Source organism: Oncorhynchus clarkii, chromosome 12 (assembly GCF_045791955.1).
Source record: "Oncorhynchus clarkii lewisi isolate Uvic-CL-2024 chromosome 12, UVic_Ocla_1.0, whole genome shotgun sequence".
NCBI lineage: Eukaryota > Metazoa > Chordata > Actinopteri > Salmoniformes > Salmonidae > Oncorhynchus > Oncorhynchus clarkii.
Genome location: NC_092158.1, coordinates 88,620,640 through 88,646,268, shown reverse-complemented (window position 1 = coordinate 88,646,268; position 25,629 = coordinate 88,620,640). Strand labels below are relative to the sequence as shown.

The 25,629-nt window shown below is 48.6% G+C and overlaps 1 protein-coding gene across 1 annotated transcript in view; it reads left to right on the top strand.

The window, feature by feature from the left end:
- Positions 1-2,407: 2,407 nt before the first annotated feature.
- LOC139421598 (cdc42 effector protein 4-like) overlaps positions 2,408-25,629 on the top strand; it is a 39,957-nt gene continuing 16,735 nt past the window's right edge. The window contains exon 1 of the mRNA XM_071172650.1: positions 2,408-2,756. The gene's annotated coding sequence lies outside the window, so the exon portion shown is untranslated. The remainder of the gene's footprint in view (positions 2,757-25,629) is intronic.

Below are 25,629 nucleotides of genomic sequence, written 5' to 3'. Positions count from 1 at the left end.
ATAGTCCCCGCGATATGCAACTGTTCAGGGAAGTCAGCAACCAATAAACGCAGTCAGTCAGGAAAGCAAATGCCAGCATCTTCAGGCATAAATTTGCATCCTGTAGCTCTAACTGCAAAAAGTTCTGGGACACTGTGAAGTCCATGGAGAACAAGAGCACCTCCTCCCAGCTGCCCACTGCACTGAGGCTAGGTAACACAGTCACCACCGATAAATCCATGATTATCGAAAACTTCAACAAGCATTTCTCAACGGCTGGCCATGCCTTCCTCCTGGCTACTCCAACCTCGGCCAACAGCTCCGCCCCCCCCCCCCCCCCCCGCAGCTACTCGCCCAAGCCTCTCCAGGTTCTCCTTTACCCAAATCAGCTGGGCTTGACAATCTGGACCCTCTATTTCTGAAACTATCCGCTGCCATTGTCGCAACCCCTATTACCAGCCTGTTCAACCTCTCTTTCATATCGTCTGAGATCCCCAAGGATTGGAAAGCTGCCGCAGTCATCCCCCTCTTCAAAGGGGGAGACACCCTGGACCCAAACTGTTACAGACCTATATCCATCCTGCTCTGCCTATCTAAGGTCTTCGAAAGCCAAGTCAACAAACAGGTCACTGACCATCTCGAATCCCACCGTACAATCTGGTTTCCGAGCCGGTCACGGGTGCACCTCAGCCACGCTCAAGGTACTAAACAATATCATAACCGCCATCGATAAAAGACAGTACTGTGCAGCCGTCTTCATCGACCTTGCCAAGGATTTCGACTCTGTCAATCACCATATTCTTATCGGCAGACTCAGTAGCCTCGGTTTTTCTGATGACTGCCTTGCCTGGTTCACCTTTGCAGACAGAGTCCTCTGGCAGTCTCTACGGGGGTGCCACAGGGTTCAATTCTCGGACCGACTCTTTTCTCTGTATATATCAATGATGTTACTCTTGCTGCGGGCGATTCTCTGATCCACCTCTACGCAGACGACACCATTCTGTATACTTCCGGCCCGTCCTTGGACACTGTGCTATCTAACCTCCAAACGAGCTTCAATGCCATACAACACTCCTTCCGTGGCCTCCAACTGCTCTTAAACGCTAGTAAAACCAAATGCATGCTTTTCAACCGTTCGCTGCCTGCACCCGCACACCCGACTAGCATCACCACCCTGGATGGTTCCAACCTAGAATATGTGGACATCTATAAGTACCTAGGTGTCTGGCTAGACTGTAAACTCTCCTTCCAGATTCATATCAAACATCTCCAATCTAAAATCAAATCTAGAGTCGGCTTTCTATTCCGCAACAAAGCCTTCTTCACTCACGCCGCCAAACTTACCCTAGTAAAACTGACTATCCTACCGATCCTCGACTTCGGCGATGGCATCTACAAAATAGCTTCCAATACTCTACTCAGCAAACTGGATGCAGTTTATCACAGTGCCATCCGTTTTGTTACTAAAGCACCTTATACCACCCACCACTGCGACCTGTATGCTCTAGTCAGCTGCCCCTCGCTACATATTCATCGCCAGACCCACTGGCTCCAGGTCATCTACAAGTCCATGCTAGGTAAAGCTCCGCCTTATCTCAGTTCACTGGTCACGATGGCAACACCCACCCATAGCACGCGCTCCAGCAGGTGTATCTCACTGATCATCCCTAAAGCCAACACCTCATTTGGCCGCCTTTCGCTCCAGTTCTCTGCTGCCTGTGACTGGAACGAATTGCAAAAATCGCTGAAGTTGGAGACTTTTATCTCCCTCACCAACTTTAAACATCTGCTATCTGAGCAGCTAACCGATCGCTGTAGCTGTACATAGTCTATCGGTAAATAGCCCAACCAATTTACCTACCTCATCCCCATACTGTTTTTATTTATTTACTTTTCTGCTCTTTTGCACACCAGTATCTCTACCTGTACATGACCATCTGATCATTTATCACTCCAGTGTTAATCTGCAAAATTGTAATTATTCGCCTACCTCCTCATGCCTTTTGCACACAATGTATATAGACTGTCTTTTTTTTCTACTGTGTTATTGACTTGTTAATTGTTTACTACATGTGTAACTGTGTTGTCTGTTCACACTGCTATGCTTTATCTTGGCAAGGTCGCAGTTGCAAATGAGAACTTGTTCTCAACTAGCCTACCTGGTTAAATAAAGGTGAAATAAAATAAATAAATAAATAAATAAATACCTATCCCCTCCTTTGGCTGTGTGAGATATGGTACCTGTTGGCCCACACACATACATGAATGTGAATGTGACAATCATTCATTGCCCATCTCCGTTTGGAAAACATGCGGGGCCCACCCAGAGCCTCTAGTCTGTCTCAGTACAGTGAGAATAGCCTAATTCTAGAATACCGCCCTATCGCTTTAAGACGCCATGTGGGAGGGGCGTGGTCAGACTCACGACAGCAGTGGAAACGCGATGAACGTTGCACCGGTGTACAGCAACCCCTGACAGAAGCACAGAGGATGCATCATAGTTACTATTTTACTCTGGAAACCAACTTCACTATCTTATTTTGGTGCGGATTTGTTTAAAACAAAAAAAATAATAATATAATTGGGAGTTTGGAAGAGTCGATAGGATATATATTCTCTACATTTTGCCTGGTCCCGTTGTTGAGCGGATCCTAGCCTACTGCAAGACAAGCCAACAGACAACGTTGTTGTGTGATGAACGCGCCCTTGTCTTGAACCTGGGGCCTCTTTGAAACTGTCACGCGGATCAACGCCTTGTGGATGGGATGCTTTTCACGGTGAGTTCCGCGTGGCCTATGCATGCGCTTTAAATTAGATTCATAAAAAAAAAAAAAAACTTAATTGTGGCTCTTTTATTCCGTCTTGATCATAGTGCATGCAGTTTACAAACAGACAGAAGCGCAGATAGGGGGGACCACGGGGGGTGAATATTGGGAGCGGAGACGCTTTTGTAATCACCAACCAGGCTACTTACTGTTCCCTCGTCAGTGATCCTCGGCCGTATTGAAACTGGGCTTAACTGGGGTCATTTCATGATTCTCCTTTTAACAGCTTAATTGGAGTAGTTGTCTCCTTTCTGCTTTCTGTCGAGTGTAGATTATTCCTCACATTACAAAGAACAGCCAATTGCAACATGCGGTGGTTTTGGGCGCTGCCGGGTGCCTGTTTATTGAATGCAACGATGTTGCAAAAATAGGCTCGTGTTACTTTGTTGCCTTTTCTGTGTCCGGGTTCATGATCATTTGCTTTGCGTCTTGAACTCAATGGAATAAGACAGTGTTTTTTAGGTTTTCTGTTAGAATTCTGCTTTCAGTGGACTTATAATTATTTTCATATTAACTTAACTTTATATTGGACTGATTCATTTAGAAGTTGTGTAGCTTAAAGGAATTCAAGGAAATATGGCGCGAGTCACTTTTTATTATGGTAAAAAGAAAAGCGTCGCTTGTATTGAAGGCAGTGTGGCTGTAGCTCCTGGACACGTTGTCTAGACCAGGGGAGCGTGATGGCCTGAATCTATGAGGATGGTGGGGCTGTAGCTCCTGGATACGTTGTCTAGACCAGGGGAGCGTGATGGCCTGAATCTATGAGGATGGTGGGGCTGTAGCTCCTGGATACGTTGTCTAGACCAGGGGAGCGTGATGGCCTGAATCTATGAGGATGGTGGGGCTGTAGCTCCTGGATACGTTGTCTAGACCAGGGGAGCGTGATGGCCTGAATCTATGATGATGGTGGGGCTGTAGCTCCTGGATACGTTGTCTAGACCAGGGAGCGTGATGACCTGAATCTATGAGGATGGTGGGGCTGTAGCTCCTGGATACGTTGTCTAGACCAGGGAGCGTGATGGTCTGAATCTATGAGGATGGTGGGGCTGTAGCTCCTGGATACGTTGTCTAGACCAGGGGAGCGTGATGGCCTGAATCTATGATGATGGTGGGGCTGTAGCTCCTGGATACGTTGTCTAGACCAGGGAGCGTGATGGCCTGAATCTATGAGGATGGTGGGGCTGTAGCTCCTGGATACGTTGTCTAGACCAGGGGAGCGTGATGGCCTGAATCTATGAGGATGGTGGGGCTGTAGCTCCTGGATACGTTGTCTAGACCAGGGGAGGGTGATGGCCTGAATCTATGAGGATGGTGGGGCTGTAGCTCCTGGATACGTTGTCTAGACCAGGGGAGCGTGATGGCCTGAATCTATGAGGATGGTGGGGCTGTAGCTCCTGGATACGTTGTCTAGACCAGGGGAGCGTGATGGTCTGAATCTATGAGGATGGTGATACTGTGGGGCTCTAGCTCCTGGACACGTTGTCTAGACCAGGGGAGCGTGATGGTCTGAATCTATGAGGATGGTGGGGCTGTAGCTCCTGGATACGTTGTCTAGACCAGGGGAGCGTGATGGCCTGAATCTATGAGGATGGTGGGGCTGTAGCTCCTGGATACGTTGTCTAGACCAGGGGAGGGTGATGGCCTGAATCTATGAGGATGGTGGGGCTGTAGCTCCTGGATACGTTGTCTAGACCAGGGGAGCGTGATGGCCTGAATCTATGAGGATGGTGGGGCTGTAGCTCCTGGATACGTTGTCTAGACCAGGGGAGCGTGATGGTCTGAATCTATGAGGATGGTGATACTGTGGGGCTCTAGCTCCTGGACACGTTGTCTAGACCAGGGGAGCGTGATGGTCTGAATCTATGAGGATGGTGGGGCTGTAGCTCCTGGATACGTTGTCTAGACCAGGGGAGCGTGAGGGTCTGAATCTATGAGGATGGTGGGGCTGTAGCTCCTGGATACGTTGTCTAGACCAGGGAGCGTGATGACCTGAATCTATGAGGATGGTGGGGCTGTAGCTCCTGGATACGTTGTCTAGACCAGGGGAGCGTGATGGCCTGAATCTATGAGGATGGTGGGGCTGTAGCTCCTGGATACGTTGTCTAGACCAGGGGAGCGTGAGGGGCTGAATCTATGAGGATGGTGGGGCTGTAGCTCCTGGATACGTTGTCTAGACCAGGGGAGCGTGATGGCCTGAATCTATGAGGATGGTGGGGCTGTAGCTCCTGGATACGTTGTCTAGACCAGGGAGCGTGATGGCCTGAATCTATGAGGATGGTGGGGCTGTAGCTCCTGGATACGTTGTCTAGACCAGGGGAGCGTGATGGCCTGAATCTATGAGGATGGTGGGGCTGTAGCTCCTGGATACGTTGTCTAGACCAGGGAGCGTGATGGCTTGAATCTATGAGGATGGTGATACTGTGGGGCTGTAGCTCCTGGACACGTTGTCTAGACCAGGGGAGCGTGATGGTCTGAATCTATGTTGATGGTGGGGCTGTAGCTCCTGGATACGTTGTCTAGACCAGGGGAGCGTGATGGCCTGAATCTATGAGGATGGTGGGGCTGTAGCTCCTGGATACGTTGTCTAGACCAGGGGAGCGTGATGGCCTGAATCTATGAGGATGGTGGGGCTGTAGCTCCTGGATACGTTGTCTATACCAGGGAGCGTGATGGTCTGAATCTATGAGGATGGTGGGGCTGTAGCTCCTGGATACGTTGTCTAGACCAGGGGAGCGTGATGGTCTGAATCTATGAGGATGGTGGGGCTGTAGCTCCTGGATACGTTGTCTAGACCAGGGAGCGTGATGGCCTGAATCTATGAGGATGGTGATACTGTGGGGCTGTAGCTCCTGGACACGTTGTCTAGACCAGGGGAGCGTGATGGTCTGAATCTATGTTGATGGTGGGGCTGTAGCTCCTGGATACGTTGTCTAGACCAGGGAGCGTGATGGCCTGAATCTATGAGGATGGTGATACTGTGGGGCTGTAGCTCCTGGATACGTTGTCTAGACCAGGGAGCGTGATGGCCTGAATCTATGAGGATGGTGGGGCTGTAGCTCCTGGATACGTTGTCTAGACCAGGGGAGCGTGATGGCCTGAATCTATGAGGATGGTGGGGCTGTAGCTCCCGGACACGTTGTCTAGACCAGGGGAGGGTGATGGCCTGAATCTATGAGGATGGTGGGGCTGTAGCTCCTGGATACGTTGTCTAGACCAGGGGAGGGTGATGGCCTGAATCTATGAGGATGGTGGGGCTGTAGCTCCTGGATACGTTGTCTAGACCAGGGGAGCGTGATGGCCTGAATCTATGAGGATGGTGGGGCTGTAGCTCCTGGACGCGTTGTCTAGACCAGGGGAGCGTGATGGCCTGAATCTATGAGGATGGTGGGGCTGTAGCTCCTGGATACGTTGTCTAGACCAGGGAGCGTGATGGTCTGAATCTATGTTGATGGTGGGGGCTGTAGCTCCTGGATACGTTGTCTAGACCAGGGGAGCGTGATGGCCTGAATCTATGATGATGGTGAGACGGTGATATCTTTTCTGATGTCCTCCATCATACCATGTCCACGAACAACGTCCCCTTTGATAGCCTAACTACTAATTGGTTGCACCAAAGCACCTTCTTAAAGAACATGCATTTGATAGAATGGGAGAAAATGCATTTTTGCCAACTCACTCTGCAGCATTGGGAGAAGTGAGTTTGGATCTCAGGCCAGAGAATTGTTCAATCATTAACCAGCAGACATTAGATAAAGTGGAACTGCTGGTGACAGAATGGACAAACTGACCCTATTAAGTCCAAAACTATGCACACACACACACACACACACACACACACACACACACACACACACACATCGTAGCAGACATTTCACCTACTGTTTAGCCTCTCGTCCGTGCGTGTGTGTATGCGCTGGTACACTGGTCAAAGTGCATCCCATTCTCCCAAACCATTTACCCTCCTCGCCAGAGAGACTGTTGACATGGCAACCATGTCTGTGTCACTGGGCATCAGATCAGCTCATTGGCTGGGAGTCCTCTACTGCTGTGTTCCAAATGGCACCATAGTCACTATACAGTGCACTAGAGAGGATAGAGAGGATAGGGAGCCAATTGGGACTAAGGTTCTCTGGTCCTCCTGTCATAATGGGGGGGTTATTAGGGCTAAACTTTATTAAAAAAAATGTGCAACGGAAAATTCAACCAAACCAATCGTTTCTCATTGGACAAATGTAGGTAGTTGCCTACCCCATGTTGCACTCAGGTTTCTAACGTTTTGTTGAATCAAGAATATTGGTGGATAAATCAAACGTTTTAATTGTCATTAAATGAATGGATCTTTTCATGTGTCTGTGTTCCTGTGTGGCAGCTGTGAACCACTGAGTTCTGTCTCTCACCATGTACTGTGTTGTGGGAGGAAAGCCATGTCTTTGTAGGGGGAGAGGGGGGGGGGGGGGCATGCATCCTGCTTTAACTTAAACTCTGTCATAGAATGTGTGTGTACATGTGTGTATGGGGGGTTGACATTCCAGGAAATACCAACATAAACTGTTATTTTCTCCTAGGGAATGTCTCTGTGGACTGTGACACTTAGCTGAATGATACTGAGTATGTGGTGAAGGGTTGTACCCTGTAGTTTGGTTGACTGATGTTGTGTTGCCAGTTCAACACTTAGAAGTTGGTCTTTCAGGGACACTTTGGAGTCGGAATGGATCCATCTGTATCATTGGTTCTCCTCCTCTGGTCCTGACTGTTTACTGTTCTGACAGGTTGTATCCTAACTGACACCCTGTCCCCTATAGTCTGTATCCCAACTGACACCCTGTCCCCTATAGTCTGTATCCCAAATGACACCCTGTCCCCTATAGTCTGTATCCCAACGGCCACCCTGTCCCCTATAGTCTGTTTCCCAACTGACACCCTGTCCCCTATAGACTGTATCCCAACTGACACCCTGTCCCCTATAGTCTGTTTCCCAACTGACACCCTGTCCACTATAGACTGTATCCCAACTGACACCCTGTCCACTATAGTCTGTATCCCAACGGCCACCCTGTCACCTATAGTCTGTATCCCAACTGACAACCTGTCCCCTATAGTCTGTATCCCAGCTGACACCCTGTCCCCTATAATCTGTATCCCAACTGACACCCTGTCACCTATAGTCTGTATCCCAACTGACACCCTGTCACCTATAGTCTGTATCCCAACTGACACCCTGTCCCCTATAGTCTGTATCCCAACTGACACCCTGTCCCCTATAATCTGTATCCCAACTGACACCCTGTCACCTATAGTCTGTATTCCAACTGACACCCTGTCACCTATAGTCTGTATCCCAACTGACACCCTGTCCCCTATAGTCTGTATCCCAGTTGACACCCTGTCCCCTATAGTCTGTATTCCAACTGACACCCTGTCACCTATAGTCTGTATCCCAACTGACACCCTGTCCCCTATAGTCTGTATCCCAACTGACACCCTGTCCTCTATAGTCTGTATCCCAACGGCCACCCTGTACCCTATAGTCTGTATTCCCAACTGACACCCTGTCCCCTATAGACTGTATCCCAACGGCCACCCTGTCCCCTATAGTCTGTATTCCCAACTGACACCCTGTCACCTATAGTCTGTATCCCAACGGCCACCCTGTCCCCTATAGACTGTATCCCAACTGACACCCTGCCCCCTATAGACTGTATCCCAACGGCCACCCTGTCCCCTATAGTCTGTATCCCAACGGCCACCCTGTCCCCTATAGACTGTATCCCAACGGCCACCCTGTCCTCTATAGTCTGTATCCCAACGGCCACCCTGTCCCCTATAGTGCTCTCCATAAGATCCTGCTAGGGAAAAGGGTGGTGTTTAGGATAGAGACATCATTTGACCGTGTTGTCCTCTACTGCTTTTGGCACACAGTTCTAATGGTCTGTAACTAAGTAACTAAATAACTAAGTAACTAACTAGGTCTGTGATTTGTGCACAGGAGTTAACCTTTGACCTTTGGTTCGTTCACTGCGGCACAGCAAACTTGATGTAACCCCTGTTATGTTGCCCCAACATCTAAATTCCAAGGGGGTTTGGTGAGTCTCAAATGTCACTGTGAATACTGTGTTTGTTCCTGGGACCCTTTTGTTTCAGGCCTGATAATAATACTGTGTGTGTGTGTGCCAGCGTGATAGTAGAGTTTGTTCACAAGCCAGAGGGCATGTTTATTCAGCAACCCCCTGCTATCTGGGGTCCCAAGGACGTCCGACTCATTATACAGTCCTCTACCCTCTCAACGTTATACAGTCCTCTACACTCTCATCATTATACAGTCCTCTACACTCTCATCATTATACAGTCCTCTACACTCTCAACATTATACAGTCCTCTACACTCTCTCATCATTATACAGTCCTCTACACTCTCTCATCATTATACAGTCCTCTACACTCTCTCATCATTATACAGTCCTCTACACTCTCATCATTATACAGTCCTCTACACTCTCATCATTATACAGTCCTCTACACTCTCATCATTATACAGTCCTCTACACTCTCATCATTATACAGTCCTCTACACTCTCAACATTATACAGTCCTCTACACTCATCATTATACAGTCCTCTACACTCTCATCATTATACAGTCCTGCTCTCTCTCTCATCATTATACAGTCCTCTGCTCTCTCTCTCATCGTTATACAGTCCTCTGCTCTCTCTCGTCGTTACACAGTCCTCTGCTCGCTCTCTCTTGTCGTTACGCAGTCCTCTGCTCTCTCTGAACAGATGTCAACATTCTGATGCATCTAAAGCACAGGTAACAGTGAAAGGTCAGGAAGCACACACACTCACAGTACAGTTTAGAAGTACAGTACCACGTAATTAAAACCGTATTGCTGCTGGTTGGTTTAGAGTAGCTGGTTGGTTTAGAGTAGTGTCTGTTTATTTGTTTAGAGTATGGATTGATGTGTGTGTCCCCGAGTTAATTTCTGTTGATATGGGAGACTCCTACTCCCCCTGCCCTTCCTGTGGGCGCAGACCTTTATACACACACACACACACACACTCCCCTGTACCGCCACAGTGCGTGTCACCAGTAATTGCCATGTAAAGCTAACTGATGTCAGTTAACTTATCTTTCTAGTGTAATTAGGAACATTCCTTTAGCGCTGTGCAGTGCAGAACACAGTTCAACAGCCATGGATGTGTGCCTCAGATGTTCACCAATTAGTCCAACCAATGAGGTCAAGTCTTTGGTCCAGCTGGTGAACTGGAAGGCCAAGCCGTGTGGTTTGGGAACTGAGGACAGCAGTAATTTTAAGGAGGAAAACTTAACCATCCCCCATATCTTACTTCTGATAAAACCTCCAAGTATATAATTTTTAGATGGCTGAGAATTAGAATGCGTTTTAATATGTCTTGACTGTTCCGGAGTTCCACTCTGTTCTGATCTCCTTCACCCTCCCTATGCCCACTCTCTTTAGGCTGTGTAGTAAGTCTTCTAAATGCCATGGAGGGAGGTGCCCCCTCTGAAGACCTCTGCCTGTTTACTTCTAGATGCCACGCTCAGTGCCATTACATCACTCTGTGCAACGGTTGAAAAGGGAGGGTATATTACTGGAAAATGTCAACGTTTACCAGTAAACTACCAGCGTTTTGGTAACGTTCAAGGATTTAATGTAATTTTTTCACAAGACATCTAGTGTCCCTTTTGGGTCCTTCAGATTATCCCAGATGTGTGTAATCATCTCCGGCCCTCTGTGTGGCCTTATAGCATGTCAAATATTCAAAGATAAGATTTTTTTTAAATAATAATAGCACAAGAAGTCTGTAAATCATTATCCTGAATACAAACCATCCTTAGTGAATATCATTGGTATTTAATGAGGGTTTCGGCATGAAATATCCTTCTTGTTTTCTTTAAACAGGTTAATTTATCCTACTATATCACGGTCTCTGTTGTACATGTACTGGTGGCGGTGGTGGAAAAAGTGGATGGTTAGTTGCAGAGTTAATTGAATATAATGCCTGTGTGTACAGTGGCAGGAACCAGTAGGTATAAACCCTCTGGAATTACCAGGATTTCATCATCAGATCTGATCTTCATCTAAGTCACAACAACAGACAAACCCAGTGTGCTTAAACTAATAACACACTAATTAATGTATTTTTCTTGTCTGTATTGAATAGATCATTTAAACATCCACAGTGTGCGTTGGAAAAGTATCTGAACCCCCCGAGGCTAATGACTTCTCCAAAAGCTAATGGGAGTCAGGAGTCAGCTGACATGGAGTCCAATCAATGAGACCAGATTGGAGATGTTGGTTAGAGCTGCCCTGTCCTATAAAAAACACTCACAAAATGTTTATTTGCTGTTCCCTAGTAGGCTGGCACATTTTGGGGAATATTCAGAGGTGGAAACTTTCCTTGGGAATTAATAGAAATATGTGCAAAATAAAATATATTAAATGTAGATGTTTTTTTGCGTTGGATATATTTACCTTACCATATATGGAGACAAACCTTTTACCTTTGTTCTTCATGATGCTCTCTGCGCTTTTAACGGACCTCTGAGACTATCACAGTGCAGGTGCATTTATACGGAGACTTGATTACACACAGGTGGATTGTATTTATTATCATTAGTCATTTAGGTCAACATTGGATCATTCAGAGATCCTCACTGAACTTCTGGAGAGAGTTTGCTGCACTGAAAGTAAAGGGGCTGAATAATTTTGCACGCCCAATTTTTCAGTTTTTGATTTGTTAAAAAAGTTTGAAATATCCAATAAATGTCGTTCCACTTCATGATTGTGTCCCACTTGTTGTTGATTCTTCACAAAAAAATACAGTTTTATATCTTTATGTTTGAAGCCTGAAATGTGGCAAAAGGTTGCAAAGTTCAAGGGGGCCGAATACTTTCGCAAGGCACTGTAAATAGTTAAGCAGTTAGATTAAACAACTCCTTTGTAAGATAAATGTTTTAAAAAATTATGTATGGAAACAGGTGAATTGACACTTCTCAGTTAGCAGGTTCAAGCAAGCTAAAACCCACATGGTAGCAAAAACGAAGTAGCAGAAATTGTTAACAAGTTAGAAATGATTTAAACACACTTCGCTGTAGGCTACTATTTACAAGTTAACAAAAAATCATGTATGTCATATAAAATATTTTCACCCCACCCAGTATTGTAATCAAAACTTACCAGAAAGCGTGTAGTCCTTGGGTCAGACAGTGTAGTAGTGTGGGCTCAATAGCATCTCATTAGTGTGCAAGATCTTGAGAAGAATGTGCAGAATGCTCAATGAGGTTTAGAAGAATCCTAGAGTGTCAACTAAAGACTGACAGAAATCTCTAGAACATGCTTACATCTCTGTTGACGAGTCTACGATACGTAAAACACTAAACAAGAATGGTGTTACTGGGAGGACACCACGGAAGAAGCCACTGCTGTCCCTCTCTTCCTCCTGACCCCATCCCTCCCTGACCCCATCCCTCCCTAACCCCGTTCCTCTGTAATTCTTGTCAGTGTTTAAACAGCAGCTCAGTAACAAGACAGAGGTCACAGCACATGGAGTCTACGTCACAAGTGGCACCATATCCCCCTGTTTTTAGTGCACTACTTTTGACCTTACAATCAACACCTTTTGTATCAACAAGCCATAGTTGAACGCACTTTGTTTAGCTTTCAGGCTTATCTTTTAAACCCACGCAGGATCGCCCATAGGGTGCACTAGGCCCCATAGGGCTCTGGTCAGAAGTAGTGGACTATATAGGGAACAGGCTGCTATTTGAAACTCAACCGTAAACTAGTAGAAACATGTTCCTAACGGTCTCTCTTGGATCCTGACTGAGAGGAGAGAGCAGCATTCCATAGAACACGCTGCCTCCCTCTGTTGTCTGCGTGGGAGGTGTGACACGAGCAATGCTGATGACCTCATACACACACGTTAGGTGAGCGCTGATGGTTGGAGGTGATGGCAGCACTATGGTTTAACACTACGATGTTCGTTCACACCACAGGGTTGGTTGACACACTGCAGGGTTCACAACACACACCTGTGTGGGTGGAGGTGTGAGGAGAGACAGAGGAGTAACCAGCTCACACTGTGGTCTACAGTTAGTCTGACTCTGGCCTATATACTCTGGACATCTGTCAGCCAACAGAAAGGCCTATATACTCTGGACATCAGTCAGCCAACAGAAAGGCCTATATACTCTGGACATCAGTCTGGCCAACAGAAAGGCCTATATACTCTGGACATCAGTCAGCCAACAGAAAGGCCTATATACTCTGGACATCAGTCAGCCAACAGAAAGGCCTATATACTCTGGACATCAGTCTGGCCAACAGAAAGGCCTATATACTCTGGACATCAGTCAGCCAACAGAAAGGCCTATATACTCTGGACATCAGTCCAGCCAACAGAAAGGCCTGTTTTCTGCGTCATGACAATTGATCCTAGACAGACTTCTAAATATAGAACATCTATTTGGCTACCAATGATTCATTGAAAATGAGCTTTTCTTGAAAGTGCAACATGCTCCATTTAAAATGACGTCCCCGACTACAAGTCATTATTGTGCTGCTGTCTGCATGGTCCCACCCTGTTGGTCTGATGGAGAGATAATGGGCTGTTCCTCTTCTAAATGGGAGGTTCACCTCTGGTAAGTGGCTGTGTAGCACGACCCAGAGACATACATTAAGAGCGTGGCCAGGTTTGAGAACGGCTGCCATGGTAACGTCTCTATTCTCTAGATGTTGGTGATGTCACAATGCTAGAGTGACAGTTCCCTGCCGTAAACAAACAAAACAGAGCAGCGAATTTCCGATGTTTTTATTGATTAGCGTTCGGGATCGTGTGCATCCAAGGCGGTGTTGTGTTGTGGTGTCAAACAAATGACTTATCTGCTTTCACTGGACGTCTTCACAGGTCTAAAACCTGTCAGAAATAATCCGTGCAGCTCTGAAGTGTGGCAGTGACTACAGAGCCTTTTACCTTGGCTACTGAGGAGGAAGTGGCTCTCAGAACGTTCAGACAGAAACCTCTCTAGATACATGTATAGGACTCTGGCACAGCCCAGCAGCCTGCTAGGACTCTGGCACAGCCCAGCAGCCTGCTAGGAGTCTGGCACAGCCCAGCAGCCTGCTAGGAGTCTGGCACGACCCAGCAGCCTGCTAGGAGTCTGGCACGGCCCAGCAGCCTGCTAGGAGTCTGGCACGGCCCAGCAGCCTGCTAGGAGTCTGGCACGGCCCAGCAGCCTGCTAGGAGTCTGGCACGGCCCAGCAGCCTGCTAGGAGTCTGGCACGGCCCAGCAGCCTGCTAGGAGTCTGGCACGGCCCAGCAGCCTGCTAGGAGTCCGGCACGGCCCAGCAAGTTACTTGGTGCAGTAAAGACTGACATCTAGCAGAGACCAACTGTCTGGTGAATTACTGGGATGAGTGGCAAATCTCTGAATAGTGTAATATAACCCAGGTCACCGATGTCTGGAAACGTCCAATGTCATCAGTAGCTAGAGGAGTCTACTGTAAAAGATTGAAATAGACTATTCTAGTCTGTTCTTATTCCCAGGTCTTATGTCCAACAGTCTGGGGAATGACTGGGATAAGAGGCAGATCTCTGAAGAAACCCAGTCTAGGGTAAACCTGTGTAGAATGAACATCTAGAATAAGCCTGCCTAGCCGCCATAGCCGGTCGCTGTTTCCAGGTCTTGTGGATTGGGCCATATGTGACCCCCTCCCCCCATGCCCTCAGGTCATCCTTTCATCACTCTATCCAGGTCAGTAGTTTTTATTGGCTCCAGACTGACTGTCCAGACTGACTGCCCAGCTTCAGTCACCTTCTCTGGGGTTGGATGGGCAGCATAGTGGGGGAGGGGGATACCACCTTCTCTGGGGTTGGATGGGCAGCATGGTGGGGGAGGGGGATACCACCTTCTCTGGGGTTGGATGGGCTGCATGGTGGGAGAGGGGGATACCACCCTTCTCTGGGGGTGGATGGGCAGCATGGTGGGGGAGGGGGATACCATCTTCTCTGGGGTTGGATGGGCTGCATGGTGGGGGATACCACCTTCTCTGGGGTTGGATGGGCTGCATGGTGGGGGAGGGGGATACCACCTTTTCTGGGGTTGGATGGGCTGCATGGTGGGGGATACCACCTTCTCTGGGGTTGGATGGGCTGCATGGTGGGGGAGGGGGATACCACCTTTTCTGGGGTTGGATGGGCTGCATGGTGTAATCTAAAGGGTTAGTAAACTCCCTCTAATGGAGCTGGGCTGTTAGTAATGTAGAGTTCTGTAATCTGAAGGGTCAGTAACTCCCTCTAATGAAGCTGGGCTGTTAGTAATGTAGAGTTCTGTAATCTGATGGGTCAGTAAACTCCCTCTAATGGAGCTGGGCTGTTAGTAATGTAGAGTTCTGTAATCTGAAGGGTCAGTAAACTCCCTCTAATGGAGCTGGGCTGTTAGTAATGTAGAGTTCTGTAATCTGAAGGGTCAGTAAACTCCCTCTAATGGAGCTGGGCTGTTAGTAATGTAGAGTTCTGTAATCTGAAGGGTCAGTAAACTCCCTCTAATGGAGCTGGGCTGTTAGTAATGTAGAGTTCTGTAATCTGATGGGTCAGTAAACTCCCTCTAATGGAGCTGGGCTGTTAGTAATGTAGAGTTCTGTAATCTGAAGGGTCAGTAAACTCCCTCTAATGGAGCTGGGCTGTTAGTAATGTAGAGTTCTGTAATCTGAAGGGTCAGTAAACTCCCTCTAATGGAGCTGGGCTGTTAGTAATGTAGAGTTCTGTAATCTGAAGGGTCAGTAAACTCCCTCTAATGGAGCTGGGCTGTTAGTAATGTAGAGTTCTGTAATCTGATGGGTCAGTAAACTCCCTCTAATGGAGCTGGGCTGTTAGTAATGTAGAGTTCTGTAATCTGATGGGTCAGTAAACTCCCTCTAATGGAGCTGGGCTGTTAGTAATGTAGAGTTCTGTAATCTGAAGGGTCAGTAACTCCCTCTAATGAAGCTGGGCTGTTAGTAATGTAGAGTTCTGTAATCTGAAGGGTTAGTAAACTCCCTCTAATGAAGCTGGGCTGTTAGTAATGTAGAGATCTGAAGGGTCAGTACACTCCCTCTAATGGAGCTGGGCTGTTAGTAATGTAGAGTTCTGTAATCTGATGGGTCAGTAAACTCCCTCTAATGGAGCTGGGCTGTTAGTAATGTAGAGTTCTGTAATCTGATGGGTCAGTAAACTCCCTCTAATGGAGCTGGGCTGTTAGTAATGTAGAGTTCTGTAATCTGAAGGAGTGGATGAGGTATTCAGTAGAGGGTTGTAAAACATAACTCACAGTGTTATTTATGAATGGAGATTAGTGAATGTTTCTCCTCATAACATAAGGTTACAGCTCCCACAGTGACTGTTACTGCTGTCATTTCCTCACAGTGTGTGTGTGTGTGTGTGTGATGGAATCATTTATTTTAGTAGCTACAGTACAACTCAACAGCATTTGTCTTTCAACTCAATCAAGCCAAGTGTGTTTTGCCTCTAATTAACTCTGATTGAAGTGGAGGAAATCTGTCTGTTTTAGAGGAAGCTGAACGTTGAAGCCTCGTGGAACCCACTCGTTGCCCTTTCTCATGATTAGTGTTCAGGGCTTTCTCTCCCCATAATGTTGGGTCTTAATGAACCAGGAATATTCCAGAGTCAGTAACCTATATGTAACCTATAAACACCTAACATTTAGAGTGCACGTCCCCAATGACACCCTGTGTCCTGTATAGTGATGGGCCCTATGGGCTCTGGTCAAAAGAAGTGCACTACATAGGGAATAGGGTGCCCCTTGGGAAGCAGACAAAGTTAACACGGCGTTTCCATGGCGTTCCCAGGGTAAGAATACTGTTGGGAAAACCCTCTGGAATTCCACAATGTCTTCCTGACCAGATGTCACATGATGAGGAAAAGAGGAACATATTTAGGGATGGATTGGAGTGTGTGTGTGTGTGTGTGTGTGTGTGTGTGTGTGTGAAGGCTGTTGGTGAGTCACCGTGGGAACTCTGGGGTCACTGCTTGGGAATTGACTTTTCAAACACACGTTTACAACACACACACACACACACACACACATGCTCTTTGACAAAATGCAACATCCATGTCATGTGAGTCAGAACACAGAGAACACAGAGAACACAGAGAAGACAAACAGCTGTGGTGTCTGTACTATAATGGACATTCATAGATTGCAGTGTTCTGTCATCACTGTACTAAAGTATTCATTCTCCCCCATGGGATTTAAATACTTGAATATCACAGTCTGTATGTTGCAAACCATATTTCACAATGTTCAGAGAGAGAGAGAGAGGTAGAGCGAGAGAGATGATGAGAAAGATCGAAAAGGGTGGAGAGAGACATTCAGTCTAAACATTGCCTTCCTCCCACACCCCAACACACTCAGCACGACCCTGACCTTTGACCCAGAAGTGAATTATGGGGCCTGAGCTAGCAGGATGTCAGAGAGATGAACCATGCATAACATACTGTGGGTGCTGTGAAACATCTTAACTGATGATCTGACATTCAACACACACACAGTCTTGTACAGCTAGCCACATGAGCAGTGAAAGTAGAGGGGTCTTGGTCTTTGCAAATTGTGGTTTATAACCCTTTCGCAAAAGTGTATTATAGACTGGCATTTGCTTATGAATGATTCTCCTTCCCTTGCTAGTAGTAGCTAGCCGGTAGCCCGACTAGCTGGCTTTAGCCTGGGTAAAAACATAACAAGCTTGCTAGCCTTTTAAAATCAAATCAAATTGCATTAGTCACGTGCCGAATACAACAGGTGTAGTAGACTTTACAGTGAAATGCTGAATACAACAGGTGTAGTAGACCTTACAGTGAAATGCTGAATACAACAGGTGTAGGTAGACCTTACAGTGAAATGCTGAATACAACAGGTGTAGTAGACCTTACAGTGAAATGCTGAATACAACAGGTGTAGCTAGACCTTACAGTGAAATGCTGAATACAACAGGTGTAGTAGACCTTACAGTGAAATGCTTACTTACGAGCCCCTAACCAACAATGCAGTTTCAAAAAATACAGATGAGAGATAAAAGTAACAAGTAATTAAAGAGCAGAAGTGAAATAACGACAGCGAGACTATATACAGGGGTGTACCGATACAGAGTCAATGTGGAGGCTATATACAGGGGGTACTGGTACAGAGTCAATGTGGAGGCTATATACAGGGGGTACTGGTACAGAGTCAATGTGGAGGCTATATACAGGGGGTACCGATACTCTCTCGGTAGATAGTGTGGTCTACAGCTTATCATGAGAAACTCTACCTCAGGCGGGCAATAGCTCGAGACTTCCTTAGATATCGTGGACCAGCTGTTGTTTACATATATACATAGACCGCCGCCCCTTGTCTTAACAGACGCCGCTGTTCTATCCTGCCGATACATAGTATAACCAGCCAGCTGTATGTTGATGTTGTCGTTCAGCCACGACTCCGTGAAGCATAAGATGCCGTTTTTAATGTCCAGTTGGTAGTTTAATCTTCCCAATAACTCGTCCATTTTATTGTCCAAAGATTGCATGTTTGCTATCAGAATGGTGAGAAATGGGTGTTTATTAGATCGCCTGCGAATTCTCAGCCGGACCTTCGGCCCCTTTTTCTCCGCCTCTTCACGGTGATCGGGGCCTGTTCCTGAGGAAGCAGTATATCCTTCTCGTCGGGCTCGTCAAGGTCCTGAAAGGAATAAAGGGGTTCTGCTAGTCCGTGGTGAGTAATCACAGTCCTGAATCGCAGTCTAGAAATAATTTTTGGTCATAAGAGACAGTAGTGGCAACATTATGTACAAAATAAGTAAATCAATAAATTACGTTCTTGTTGTTTGGTTTACTGTTTGAACATTCACTGAGATTATATTTGGTTATTAATTCAAAATAGGCTTCTTTGATGAATAGCCTATATAATGTATAGATCAGATCAAGGAACGAAGCGACCACTGCCCCCACGTCTGTGGAAGGCCTGATACACGTGTCAAAATGTTCACGTAGTAAGAAAGTCAGTCGAATGCCGGAGCGTATTACAAGGAGCCGTCCCTTTTTTGTGACAAAAAAAACAATTTCGCAATCCTCAGACTTGAGTTTGCGTAGAGCGTGTAGTAAACTTACCATCTGGGTCCCCATGTCGGGTGCCATTAAGGCAGCGCGTGCTTGAGGCCTGAAGGGTGGAGTGGAGGGAGAGCGAGAGGAGGGGAGAGTGGGGGCATAGATGGAGAGGGAGGGAGGGCTTGTAGTAAACTTACCATCTGGGTCCCCATGTCGGGTGCCATTAAGGCAGCGCGTGCTTGAGGCCTGAAGGGTGGAGTGGAGGGAGAGCGAGAGGAAGGGAGAGTGGGGGCATAGAGGGAGAGTGTGCTTGAGGCCTGAGAGGAGGAGCAGAGGGAGGGAGGGCTCGTGGGAGCAGAGGTAGGGAGGGCTCGTGGGAGCAGAGGGAGTGAGGGCTCGTGGGAGCAGAGGGAGTGAGGGCTCGTGGGAGCAGAGGGAGTGAGGGCTCGTGGGAGCAGAGGGAGGGAGGGCTCGTGGGAGCAGAGGGAGGGAGGGCTCGTGGGAGCAGAGGGAGGGAGGGCTCGTGGGAGCAGAGGGAGGGAGGGCTCGTGGGAGCAGAGGGAGGGAGGGCTCGTGGGAGCAGAGGGAGGGAGGGCTCGTGGGATCAGAGGGAGGGAGGGCTCGTGGGAGCAGAGGGAGGGAGGGCTCGTGGGAGCAGAGGGAGGGAGGGCTCGTGGGAGCAGAGGGAGGGAGGGCTCGCTCGTGGGAGCAGAGGGAGGGAGGGCTCGCTCGTGGGAGCAGAGGGAGGGAGGGCTCGCTCGTGGGAGCAGAGGGAGGGAGGGAGGGCTCGTGGGAGCAGAGGGAGGGAGGGAGGGCTCGTGGGAGCAGAGGGAGGGAGGGAGGGCTCGTGGGAGCAGAGGGAGGGAGGGAGGGCTCGTGGGAGCGGAGGGAGGGAGGGCTCGTGGGAGCGGAGGGAGGGAGGGCTCGTGGGAGCAGAGGGAGGGAGGGCTCGTGGGAGCAGAGGGAGGGAGGGCTCGTGGGAGCAGAGGGAGGGAGGGCTCGTGGGAGCAGAGGGAGGGAGGGCTCGTGGGATCAGAGGGAGGGAGGGCTCGTGGGATCAGAGGGGGGGAGGGCTCGAGGGAGCAGAGGGAGGGAGGGAGGGCTCGTGGGAGCAGAGGGAGGGAGGGAGGGCTCGCTCGTGGGAGCAGAGGGAGGGAGGGAGGGCTCGCTCGTGGGAGCAGAGGGAGGGAGGGAGGGCTCGCTCGTGGGAGCAGAGGGAGGGAGGGAGGGCTCGTGGGAGCAGAGGGAGGGAGGGATCGTGGGAGCAAAGGGAGGGAGGGAGGGCTCGTGGGAGGGCTCGTGGGAGGGCTCGTGGGAGCAGTGGGAGGGCTCGTGGGAGGGCTCGTGGGAGCAGAGGGAGTGCTTGTGGGAGCAGAGGAAGGGAGGGCTTGTGGGAGCAGAGGGAGGGAGGGCTTGTGGGAGAAGAGGGAGGGAGGGCTCGTGGGAGCAGAGGGAGGGAGGGCTTGTGGGAGAAGAGGGAGGGCTTGAGGGAGCAGAGGGAGGGAGGGCTTGTGGGAGAAGAGGGAGGGAGGGCGGGCTTGTGGGAGCAGAGGGAGGGAGGGCTTGTGGGAGCAGAGGGAGGGAGGGCTTGTGGGAGAAGAAAGAGGGCGTCTTGCGTCGATCAGGAAGAGGGCGTCTTGCGTCGATCAGGAAGAGGGCGTCTTGCGTCGATCAGAAAGAGGGCGCCTTGTAAGAAAGAGGGCGTCTTGTAAGAAAGAGGGCGTCTTGTAAGAAAGAGGGCGTCTTGCGTCGATCAGAAAGAGGGCGTCTTGCGTCGATCAGGAAGCGGGCGTCTTGCGTAGATCAGAAAGAGGGCGTCTTGTAAGGAAGGGGGCGTCTTGTAAGGAAGGGGGCGTCTTGTAAGAAAGAGGGCGTCTTGTAAGAAAGAGGGCGTCTTGCGTCGATCGGGAAGCGGGCGTCTTGCGTCGATCGGGAAGCGGGCGTCTTGCGTCGATCGGGAAGAGGGCGTCTTGCGTCGATCGGGAAGAGGGCGTCTTGCGTCGATCGGGAAGAGGGCGTCTTGCGTCGATCAGGAAGAGGGCGTCTTGCGTCGATCAGGAAGAGGGCGTCTTGCGTCGATCAGGAAGCGGGCGTCTTGCGTCGATCAGGAAGAGGGCGTCTTGCGTCGATCAGGAAGAGGGCGTTTTGCGTCGATCAGGAAGAGGGCGTCTTGCGTCGATCAGGAAGAGGGCGTCTTGCGTCGATCAGGAAGCGGGCGTCTTGCGTCGATCAGAAAGAGGGCGTCTTGTAAGAAAGAGGGCGTCTTGTAAGGAAGAGGGCGTCTTGTAAGAAAGAGGGCGTCTTGCGTCGATCGGGAAGCGGGCGTCTTGCGTCGATCGGGAAGCGGGCGTCTTGCGTCGATCGGGGAGAGGGCGTCTTGCGTCGATCGGGAAGCGGGCGTCTTGCGTCGATCGGGAAGCGAACTTTGTTGATGAATTAGCTGGTACCCTAGTGGTTAGAGCAGTAACCTGAAGGTTGCAAGAGCGAATCCCCGAGCTGACAAGGTAAAAATCCCCTGAACAAGGCAGTTAACCCACTGTTCCTAGGCCATCATTGAAAATAAGAATTAGTTCTTAACTGACTTGCCTAGTTAAATAAAGGTAAAATAAAAAAATAAGTGGACCTTTTTTTGTGGGATACACATAAGGGATTCTAAGTCTTGTGGCATATTTTAGTTAAACTTTCCTTCTGCATGCATTCTGAAGTGCATTCTTCCATCACATGTACTTCTGGTTCTCAAGATCTTGCACACTAATGAGATGCTATTGAGCCCACACTACTACACTGTCTGAGCCAACAAATACATGCTTTCTGATAGGTTTTGATTACAATACTGGGTGGGGTGAATATATTTTATGACATTTATTTTTTTGTTAACTTGTAAATAGTAGCCTATAGCATACTGTGTTTAAATCATTTCTAACTTGTTAACAATTTCTGCTAGTTAGTTTTTGCTACCATGTGGGTTTTAGCTTGCTTGAGCCTGTTAACTGAGGAGTGTTAATTCACCTCTTTCCATACATGTTAAAATTTAAAACATTTATCTTACAAAGGAGTTGTTTTAATTTAACTGCTTAACAATTTAAAACATTTATCTTACAAAGGAGTTGTTTTAATTTAACTACATAACAATTTATCTGTACATGGAATTGTGTGGAATTGTGACGAGTTATTGGGAAGATTAAACTACCATCTGGACAAATACTGTGCCAAATCATATGTGAAGAATACAACAAAGATGCAGAATCATCTGGCCAAGTGCATAAAGTTCCCCCAGGGCTTACAACCTCTGACAAAAGTTCCTCTACTTCTATTCGAGATGAAAATGATGAATCAGACTCCTTATCGATAGCAACAGCTCATGGTCCAGACACAAGGGACAACAGACACACCGATCTCTACATTGCAGATGAGCTGAAGGCAGTCATCAATGACCTTGGACCACAGAAGGAGTTTGCACTGGTGACCGACAATGCTGCGAACATGAAGGCTGCTTGGTCTAAAGTGGAGGAGTCCTACCCTCACATCACACCCATTGGCTGTGCTGCTCATGCATTGAATCTGCTCCTCAAGGAAATCATGACACTGAAAACAATGGATACACTCTACAAGAGAGCCAAGGAAATGGTTAGGTATGTGAAGGGTCATCAAGTTATAGCAGCAATCTACCACACCAAGCAAAGTGAGAAGAATAAGAGCACCACATTGAAGCTGCCCAGCAACACCTGTTGGGGTGGTGTCTTCTGGAGGGGAAGGAGTCTCTCCAAGAAATGTCCATATCACAGTCTGCCGATATGGACAGCCCCATCAAGAGGATCCTCCTGGATGATGTATTTTGGGAGAGAGTGGTAAGCAGCCTGAAACTCCTGAAACCTATAGCAGTAGCGATTGCACGGATTGAGGGAGACAATGCCATCCAGTCTGATGTTCGGACTCCTCTTGCAGATGTAAGAGAATAAATCCATACTGCCCTGCCCACTTCACTGTTGCTCCAAGCAGAGGAAACTGCAGTTCTGAAATACATCAAAAAGCGTGAAGACTTCGGCCCATAAACGCCGCAGCGTACATGTTGGACCCCAAGTATGCTGGCAAGAGCATCCTGTCTGGTGCAGAGATCAACAAGGCCTATGGTGTCATCACTACCGTGTCTTGCCACCTTGACGTGGATGAGGACAAGGTTCTTGGCAGTCTGGTGAAGTACACTTCCAAGCAAGGGCTTTGTGATGGAGATGCAATATGGCAGTCGTGCCAACATGTCAGCCACCTGGAGGAAGGGACTTTGTGGATATGAGGCTCTTTCCTGTTGACTATATCATTCTCCAAATCTCACCAACATCAGCTGCCTCGGAGCTCAGCTGGTCCTTGTTTGGGAACACACACACCAAGGCACGCAACAGGCTGACCAATACAAGGGTTGAAAAATTGGTGGCCATCCGAGCAATTTTGAGGCATTTTGAGCCTGACAACGAGCCATCCTCAACACGGTTGGAAAGTGACAGTGAAGATGAGGCCTCAGAGTCCGATGTTCAAGAGGTGGACATTGAGGAGGTCCAGGGAGAAGACATGGAAGCCTGAGAGGAAGACAACCAAAGCTTTAGTTTCTAGACTATCATTTTACAGATGCATGTTGAAAACATTTTTGGGAGATGCGATGGATCATTGGGGATCATTCAATATTCCCTTACTTTTGTTGTTCAGTGAAATCATCCCATGTGAAGAGTCAACTCATTTAATTAAAGTTCAATTCGTAAATAAATTCTAATTTTTTTGTATTTTTTTCTATGGAAGTATTTAATCATTTGCTATTATGTCTTATAAGGTAAAAGGTTTGTCTCCATATAATATGGTAAATATATTCAATGCAAATAAACATCTTTTTAAATGGTATAAATATTAACTTGCATATTTTTCAGTTAATTTCCATGTATTCCAGTTAATTCCCATGTATTCCCGTTAATTCCCATGTATTCCCGTTAATTCCCATGTATTCCCGTTATCTCCCACGGAACATTTCCACCTCTGAATATTCCCCAAAATGTGCAACCCTAGGTGTAGACCAGGGAGAGGACGTGTGGTGTAGACCAGGGAGAGGACGTGTGGTGAAGACCAGGGAGAGGACGTGTGGTGTAGACCAGGGAGAGGACGTGTGGTGTAGACCAGGGAGAGGACGTGTGGTGTAGACCAGGGAGAGGACATGTGGTGCAGACCAGGGAGAGGACATGTGGTGCAGACCAGGGAGAGGACATGTGTTGCGCAGACCAGGGAGAGGACATGTGTTGCGCACCAGGGAGAGGACATGTGGTGCTGACCAGGGAGAGGACATGTGGTGCTGACCAGGGAGAGGACATGTGGTGCTGACCAGGGAGAGGACATGTGGTGCTGACCAGGGAGAGGACATGTGGTGCTGACCAGGGAGAGGACATGTGGTGCTGACCAGGGAGAGGACATGTGGTGCTGACCAGGGAGAGGACATGTGGTGCTGACCAGGGAGAGGACATGTGGTGCTGACCAGGGAGAGGACATGTGGTGCTGACCAGGGAGAGGACATGTGGTGCTGACCAGGGAGAGGACATGTGGTGCTGACCAGGGAGAGGACATGTGGTGCTGACCAGGGAGAGGACATGTGGTGCTGACCAGGGAGAGGACATGTGGTGCTGACCAGGGAGAGGACATGTGGTGCTGACCAGGGAGAGGACATGTGGTGTAGACCAGGGAGAGGACATGTGGTGTAGACCAGGGAGAGGACATGTGGTGTAGACCAGGGAGAGGACATGTGTTAGCATGCGTGCAAAGCGTTTGATTGAAGGCTGATGCATTTTGCAGCACACACACACTTGATGCCTCTGCAATGTACACACACATGCACGCTTGGTGCCTCTGCAGCCCTCAGACATTCACACAGACAGGAAGTAGTGTCGTCCACTTGCCTTGCAGGGGGGGGGGGGAGGGGTTGGTAACCACGGAGACAGAAGCAGCAAGAGTGTGGTTGCCGTGGAGACAACAGCAGGTGAGGGCATTATAAACAGGAAGTGGATTGAGGCTGTGCCTCGACTGGCAGAGGGGCGGAGCCTCGGAGAGAGAGCGAGAACGAGGTCGACGGCTCTGCTGGGCTGAACACTGCTGCCTGCTAGCAGGAAACCTCGGCAGTCAAAATCTGTGGTTTCCCCCCCCATCACCACCACCCATCCTCAACCGAGACTTTCTAAATGTGTTATGAGAGCAGAGCTAGGAGGAGAGAGATCTGGAAGGAGTGATGAGTGGAGTACACAAAGGAAGAGACGGCCGCGTCATCAGATCAGATACAGGGATTGTCAGTGGAGCAGGTCAGTACATGGGTGATGGGTTGGAGCAGGTCAGTACATGGGTGATGGGTTGATGTAGTGAAGCAGGTCAGTACATGGGTGAATGGTTGAGGCAGTGGAGCAGGTCAGTACATGGGTGATGTGTTGGAGCAGGTCAGTACATGGGTGATTTGTTGACGCAGTGGAGCAGGTCAGTACATGGGTGATGGGTTGAGGCAGTGGAGCAGGTCAGTACATGGGTGATGTGTTGGAGCAGGTCAGTACATGGGTGATGGGTTGACGCAGTGGAGCAGGTCAGTACATGTGTGATGGGTTGAAGCAGTGGAGCAGGTAAGTACATGGGTGAATGGTTGAGGCAGTGGAGCAGGTCAGTACATGGGTGATGGGTTGAAGCAGTGGAGCAGGTCAGTACATGGGTGATGGGTTGACG